Source organism: Mastomys coucha, unplaced genomic scaffold (genome assembly GCF_008632895.1).
Source record: "Mastomys coucha isolate ucsf_1 unplaced genomic scaffold, UCSF_Mcou_1 pScaffold21, whole genome shotgun sequence".
In the NCBI taxonomy this organism is placed as follows: domain Eukaryota; kingdom Metazoa; phylum Chordata; class Mammalia; order Rodentia; family Muridae; genus Mastomys; species Mastomys coucha.
In genome coordinates, this window is record NW_022196904.1 from 125132278 (window position 1) to 125140538 (window position 8261).

At 42.1% G+C, this 8261-nt stretch overlaps 1 pseudogene; it reads left to right on the plus strand.

Moving 5' to 3' along the window:
• Positions 1 to 3154: 3154 nt before the first annotated feature.
• On the plus strand, positions 3155 to 4140 carry LOC116100938 (annotated as a pseudogene).
• The last annotated feature ends 4121 nt before the right edge of the window (positions 4141 to 8261 follow it).

Consider the following 8261-nt stretch of genomic DNA (forward strand, 5'->3'; position numbering starts at 1 on the left):
GATACCTTGTTTTTATTTCCTTGGAAATTACCAAGTAGGCCGGGCTGACTGGTCATTGAGCTCTAGGGATCAGGTTGTCAGTCTTCTCAGTGCTGGGATTTATTTTGGTTCCATGGTTCTTGGGAAGACAATGTGCAACGGCTCGTCAGGGAGGGGAAACAGAGACCAACAGGAAGTAGCCAAGGACTGGCCCTTGTGGCCTACTTCCTACAGTCAGGCCTCACCTTCCAGTTTCCATAGCATCATCAAGGGGTGACTAAGTCTTCAGCACCTGAGCCTGAGGGGACCCTTTAAACCATAAATGCACTATCATCTCTGTTATCTTCCCAGGGATTCACTCATGCACTGAAGGCCTTCCCAAAAGGAGAGAATCATTCAGTTTTGTGCCTTTGGAGTTCTTGTGATTATGTTCAGTTTCAAGACAGTGTGCTGAAGCTTTTCTAGGCTTCTATTTATTTAGCTTTATTAGGGGGGATGGGGACCATCTTGACCTTTCCCCACTGTGGGAACTTGTAATGGCCTGCTGATTTTGATCCTGAAATTTCTTATTCGGGATGCCTTCCCATCATTCCTATCTGACAGTTTCCCGTTTGCTTCGGGGACTCTGAGCAGATGTGGGAGGCCTTTCCAGAGTCTCCATGCTCTGAGCTGACTCCCTTGGGCTGCCCACCATTCTTTACTTAGTTGTATTCTACTTCTTTCTTATCCTTTTCCTTGCTCACTGCTGGTCTTATACACTGACTCTTCTGTGTGCACCCGATTGCTAAGTGTGTCTATTGTGTTACATTCTCAATCCCTGCATCCTTTATTTCTACCTGTTCTTTCAGTCCCCTTTGAACCCACTGTCACTAGCAGTTTTCTGTCTCCTTCACATTGTCAGGCATGTCCTTTACCTCTTAACCCTAGCATCCAGAGCGTCTGATCATCCTGTCACTGGTGCCTGGGCTTGCTGCACAGCTGATGTGGCTTTGGAGCATTTACCTTAAAGCACTGTACTTCTGTGACTTTTTGGAAAGGTTCTGTGCCATCTTTCAATTCTATCAGGTCCCTGCTCAATCTACCCTTTTAGACTGCAGCCTCCCAACCATAAGATCCTATAAGCCTGGAGATCATCTTCTGACCAAGGATTTCCTGAGACCACAGCTTCTGAGTGTCAGGAATCTTCTATCCATTGTCTTGTCTGATCTAAGAGGCACTTCCCTCTGGCACCTTGAGGATGAGGAGAGAGGAAAGAGGAAAGGAATATTTTGGTATATATATTTGCCAAATCCAAGAATGTGGGATCAGCAAAGAGCCTCAAGATCTTGTGAGACTTTATTTTCACATGAATACTTTGGGCTTCTTGGTACTGTTTCATTTCTCTGGTTTGTGTTTTGGAATAAGTTTTCAGTGGCAGACTGAGTCACAGTAATTTAGTCATTGTTCTTGAACAGTCTTTGTTTTCCTTACAACACCCGAACTCTAAGAATGGCTATCTTTTTTTTTTCCAGGTAAATACTCCTTTTTTTAAAAAAATTGGATATTTTCTTTATTTACATTTCAAATGTTATCCCCTTTCCAGGTTTCTCTCCCTCCAGGAAACACCCTATTAATCCTCCCTCCCCCTGCTTCTATGAGGGTGTTTCTCCATCCACCCACCCAATCCCATCTCCCTGCCCTTGATTCCCCTACACTGGGGCATCTATTGAGCCTTCATAGGATCAAGGACCTCTCCTTCCATTGGTGCATGACAAGGCCATCCTCTGTTACATATGCAGCTGGAGCCATGTGTACTCCTTTGTTGATGGCTCAGTCCCTGGGAGTTCTGAGGGGTCTGTTTGGTTGATAATGTTGTTCTTCCTATGGGGTTGCAAATCCCTTCAACTCCTTCAATCCTTCTCTAACTCCTCTATTAGGGACCCCTCACTCAGTCCAATGGTTGGCTGTTAACATCTGCCTCTGTATTTATAAGGCTCTCGCAGGGTTTTTCAGGAGACAGCCATATTAGGCTCCTTTCAGCATGCATATCTTGGCATCCACAATAATGTCTGGGTTTGGTAACTGTATATGGGAGGAATCCACAGGTGGTGCCCTTTCCTTTAGGCAAAATGGATAGAACTAGAAAATATCATCCTGAGTGAGGTAACCCAATTGCAAAAGAAAAACACATGGTATACACTTACTGATAAGTGGATACTAGCCAAAACCGCTCCAAATAACCAGGATACAACTCACAGACCACATTGACGTTCAGTAAGAAGGAAGACCAAAGTGTGGGTGCTTTGGTCCTCCTTAGAAGGAGAAGAAAATACTCACAGGAACAAATATGGAGATAAATTGCTGTTTATTATATGAAGCTAAGACTTTTGACTTTCAGATGTGTGATAGAAATATGTTAATTAGTTTGAGAAACTTTTTATTCCTCCAGTGATTCTAAACTTTGAAAGATAGCCATTTAATCTAGCAGAAGAGAAATCAAAGGCCAATTGGACTTAGGACTTTTCTTTTTTGATGGCACTGGAGACTAAATCATGGACCACAGACATGACAAACAACTGGTCTACCTCAGTCTTACAGCTTTATCATTTAAAAAGTATAGTCAGGACTTTAATTGATAGTCCTCTTGCTTCAGGTTGAGAGTCATTTGATGTAATACAGGGTTTTTGCATGAGTTTCAGATACATGTAACCCATGCCAACATACGTAACACCCTAAGCCCATCCCTTGCTCTATCTTTTGGCAAAGCCCTGTACTCAGACAAGGAGAATCCATTTTTAATTTTAATATTTCCTACTTCTCTGTTCTATAAGACTTGTCTTTGTCCTCACGGGTATTAAAATGGGTCTGTAGAAAGTATACATTTAGAAACAACATTCTTTTAAACCAGTCACCACCAATTTCAGTGTATAATTATTAACCATTCTGTAATAGGAAATCTCTTTGTTTGCTGAAACCATTTGTGGAGTCAGGGGTATGCTACAGTTATCTGCCAAACTGCTCTTTCTCTGCTCATGTGTAGTTATTTCTGGGATACTGCTGGGTGCATTTTCTTTCCAGGGAGAATACAGATGGATGTGAATGGATCGTTAAAGGTCATATTGGGGCTCTCTGCTCCTCCCTGTTCCAGAGACAGCCATATCTTCTTGTGCAGTGCCAGCCTCGTCCCATAGACAAGATGGTGAAAGTCAGTGTGATCGGATTTGACCATATTGGGTGCCTGGTTACCAGGGCTGCCTTCTGCTCTGCACTTGGCAAAATGGAGATTGTTGTCATCCACGACCCCTTCATTGACCTTAACTACATGGTCTACGTGTATTCCAGTAGGACTCCACCTATGGCAAATTCAACAGCACAGTCAAGGCTGAGAATGTGAAGCTTATCATCAGTGGGAAGTATATCATGGTCTTCCAGGAGCGAGATCCTGCTAACATCAAATGGGGTGATGCTGGTGCTGAATATGTCATGAAGTCTACTGGCATCTTCACCACCATGGAGAAGGCTGGGGCCCACTTGAAGGGTGAGGCCAAAAGGGTCAATATCTCCACCCCTTCTGCCAATGTTCCCATGTTTGTGATGGGTGTGAACCATGGGAAATATGACAACTTGCTCAAGACTATCAGCAATGGATCCTGCACCACCAACTGCTTAGCCACCCTGGCCAAGTTTATCACTGACAACGTTGGCATTGTGGAAGGCCTCATGACCACAGTCCATGCCATCACTGCCACTCATAAGACTGTGGATGACCCCTCTGGAGAGGTGTGTCATGATGGTCATGGGGCTGCCCAGAAAATCATCCCTGCATCCACTGGTGCTGCCAATGCTGTGGGCAAGGTCAGAAAACTCATTGGCATGGCCTCCCATGTTCCTACCCCCAATGTATCCATTGTGGATTTGACATGCCACCTGGAGAAACCTGCTAAGTATGATGACATCAAGAAGATGGTGAAGTAGGCATCCAAGGGCCCACTGAAGGGCATCCTGGGCTACTCTGAGGACCAGGTTGTCTCCTGCGACTTCATCAGCAACTCCCACTCTTCCACCTTTGGTGCTGGGGCTTCCATTGCTCTCAATGACAACTTTGTAAAGCTTATTTCCAGGTATGACAATGAATACAGCTAGAGCAACAGGGTGGTGGACTTCATGGCCTCCAAGGAGTAATAAAGCCTGGACCACTCACCCCAGCCTGACACTGGGAGCAGTAGAGAGGCCCTTGGTTGCTGAGGAGTCCCTATCCCAACTTGGCCCCCAACACTGAGCATCTCTCTCACAATTTCCATCCCAGACCCCCATAATAATAAGAGGGGCCTAGGGAGCCCTCCCTCCTCTCTTGAATACCATCAATAAAGTTTGCTGCACCCAAAACAAAAACAAAAACAAAACAAAATAAAACAAAAAAGGGTCATATTGGTTGAGATTTGGGGTGAGGTGGCCTAAGTGGACCTTACACTTATAGTGTACTACTCAGGGTTTCTTATGACCTAGCATGTGGAATACCGAACTTTTGCCTAGTGCTCAAGAGTACATGGAGAGAACCGTTCATCTGTGACCAGTTAGTTCTTAGCTCAGCACCAGTTTGCCTGATTGGCCATTTTCTCAGTGTGTGTTGAGGGTCCAGTGCTCATTGCCTTACTTGGAAGGCCACTGGGAAGTTTTAAACAGTGGTTGTCAACATTCCTAATACTGTGACCCTTTAATACAGTTTCTCAAGTTGCAGTGACCCCCTCCCATAAAATTATTTTGTTTCATCTTTGTAACTGTAATTTTGCTACTGTTATGAATTGTAGTGTAAATATCTGATATGCAAGATATCTGATATGAAACTTCCAACGGGGTTGGGACGCATAGGTTGAGAATCACTGATCTAGACTACTTTGGGTGTGTAGACACATGTGCAAACATGTGCTCCTCTCTCCTACTTGGCTCTCAAGCTGGTGGTTATTGTTTCCATCTTGATCTCACTTTCTTCATCATGAATGAAAGGAAGCAAGTGTCTGCATTATTGCTAAAGAACTCTGAATCAGTCCTGTGGTCCAGAGTGGGTCAGTCATTGTGTTAAACCAATCACAGTATCTATTCTCATAGGAGGAGACAGAGGCACAGTCAAGAAGTTGTAAAGGGTGGATCTATTGGCAAAGGCCATTGAGTGAAAGCTTTCCAAGTTAGAGCAGTACTTAACCTGGGAAACTCAGTCATATAGCAAAGAGATGCACTGTAAGAATATTTGGGCAGCCCAGAATTCATAAAAAGCAAGGAAATTAAAACTTTGGAAAGTAGAAATGACTGCTAAGAGGGAAAAATCAATTAAAGTCCAACAAGAGCTGCACATAAACTCACCTGTTCCCCCAGGTGCTGGACTTGCTCAGTATTAGGGAAATTTGTATGCAACCACCACACATCAGAAGCTTTAAAAAGCCATTAATTTTGGCATTATTTTTCTGTTTCAAAACCAAAGTGAGGATTATAAACAGTTTAAAGAGCTTTAAAATGCTAGCACTATTCACCAGAGACCTCAGCGAATACCCATAAGAATACAAAAACGGACAAGGTTCTGTTTCATTCCGGAAAGCCCCCGAACCTTCTACTTCTCCACGCCTTGATGTTAGGAGCTGTGGAAAGGCAGCTGTCTCCTGGGGCTTCCATCAGGGCTTCACTGGAAGTGAAGTGGATTGGGTGAAGAAATGAGGCAGACCTGAGTTCTCTGTGTTTCTGATGGTGAGAAGCCGATTTCTAGATTATCTCACAGACACATAGAAAACATAAAAAGGAGCAAAATTATGCAGAAGCACATAAATTATGTAGATGATGGAAACCCTATGCAAAGCATGATATGTGCACATAATGGCATATTTCCCCAGGGCCTAATTGCATCCTTTGGGTAACTTCTGAAGCAGCTGAATATTCAGAAGAAAGCAAATTTATTATAATTTGAAAAATACCACAATAAATAAGACTACAAGAATAAATTCATATTGTATTGGAAACTGGAAAATCACAATCTGGCCATTTTTCTTTAGTTTGACCGAAGCCCAAGCCACACAGTGCACAGTTATGTTTTAGGTTCACCAAGAACTTTTTTTTCAGATACCCAAGTTGGGCAGTCATTCAGTAGATACATCTTTATTTTTGCAATAGTATCTATTCACTTAATCCTGAGCTCTCTCCCTAGAACCTATGACTTGACTTGAGAGACTGAATGAAATTAGTGAAGACTCCCTCACCAGGGTGAGAACAACCAGAACATATTCTTTTTTCTTTTTCTTTTTCTTTCTTTCTTTCTTTTTTTTTTTTTTTTTTTTTTTTTTTTTTTTTTTTTTTTTTTTTGGTGTTTCAAGACAAGGTTTCTCTATATAGCCCTGGCTGTCTGGAACTCACTCTCTAGACCAAGCTGGCCTCAAATGCAGAAATCTGCCTGTCTCTGCCTCCCAAGTGCTGGGATTAAAGGCATGGGCCACCACTGCCCGGCCAGAACTTACTCTTTAAAAGAGCTTTCTTAGCAACCACCAGCAATCTTTTGCCACTAGAGTTTTGCTGGGTTGCAGCAGGCAGAGGTATATCTATATCTATATCTATATCTATATCTATATCTATATCTATATCTATATCTATATTTATATCTCTATCTCTTATCTCTATATCTATCTATCTATATCTATCTATCTATCTATATCTATACATATATATATATATATATATATATATTATATATATATATATATACTGGAAGCTGGAGAGCTAGGCTCGTGTTCACTGGAAGATGCTGGCCTATCAGGTTCACCTCAAGACCTTGTTTGGCTTGCTCTGGTTAGGCTTGAGTTGGAAGACGAGTGAAAAGAAAAGAAAAAGGCCTTTGTTGATTAACTTCTGAGCATTCTGAGTTAATTTCTGCAGAGAGTATGGGGTCAGAGTTCAGTTTCTGTGGATGGTATAGACAATGTTCACATGTATATTCAGCTTTCTTTGACTGTGTGAAAATTAACACAAAAATTTTTCTAAGGTCTTTGAGGGTACCAGGGAGATGACTCCATTCAGAGATGGAGCCAAGATGAGAGGAAAGTTTGGCTGTGAGTGAATGCTTCCTATTGGTCACCTCCAACTGATGTAAAACAAACAAAAGCAAATAAATGAATCAAAACAAAATTAAAAATGTACCACGTACAAAGTATCCTAAATAAAAGAAATTAATTGTCTTGCAGTTCTCAGGAGTAAAAGTCCAAGAACAAAGCTACTTCCTTCAAAGGGCCTGGGAAGAGTTTCTTTCAAGCCTGAATCTTAGCTTTTGACCCCAGCAAGGTCCTTGGCTGGTACACAGCCCCCCCCTCCCCATCTTTATACCACCCTTCCTCCATACATGTTTTTCTCTTCAAATTTCCTCCTTTCACAAGGACATTAGTAGATCGTGGCCTATCCTAGTGGCCTTAACTTGGTCATCAGCAAAGATGGAAATAATGTCACATTCACTTACAGCCAGGACTTCAACATCATCTAGAGGACTGTCAAATTCATAACACACTTAAAGGAAGTTCTGTCTCTTTAGAGTCTGGAGTTCATGGAACCAGAATAAGGCCAGAATACCAGGTGGAGTCTTTGTGATCACCTGTCTCATCTTTGTAAAGTATTCCCCAAGCCTTTGTGACTTTGTTTATCTGTAGACAAGCTAAAAAGTCTCCATGGAGTTGTAGGACACAAGAAAACTAACTGATTTTAGCAGGGACTGGATTCACTTACTTATTACTTACAAAAAGTCATTTTTATGTGTGTTTAAAGTACAGTTGATCTACAAAAGGTATGAAGTTTAAGCTAGTGTATTCTCTATGAACCACCAAATTATTCACTAGCAATAACTAGATGAGGATAACTTTCTCTATATTCAGAGACACCTGTCAACCATGGTGGGAAATGGTCACAGCTGTCAATCATGGAGGAGAGTCAAAGGAAGGAACTGCAGATGCATTGGCTGGGGATATGTTTAGGGCTTCACATCAACACAATGTGAATGCCTTCAGTTTGGTTACTATTTCAGGAGGAGGCTGTTCATCACATGAGTTCTAGGACCAAGGGATGTCTGGCAACTTGTCAGTTGATTTTTAGAGTAAATCCCGAAAGAAGCAGAGGCCAAGAAAAAAATCACACAACGTGTACTAGAATTCATTGTCATCCCTGACACCCGAGAGTACAGGTCGGTAAGCTGTGAACAGCCACCTCTCCACAATGATATATGTCATATATACACACAGTGATACATACTTATGTATACATACCCACACATGAACACATCCACT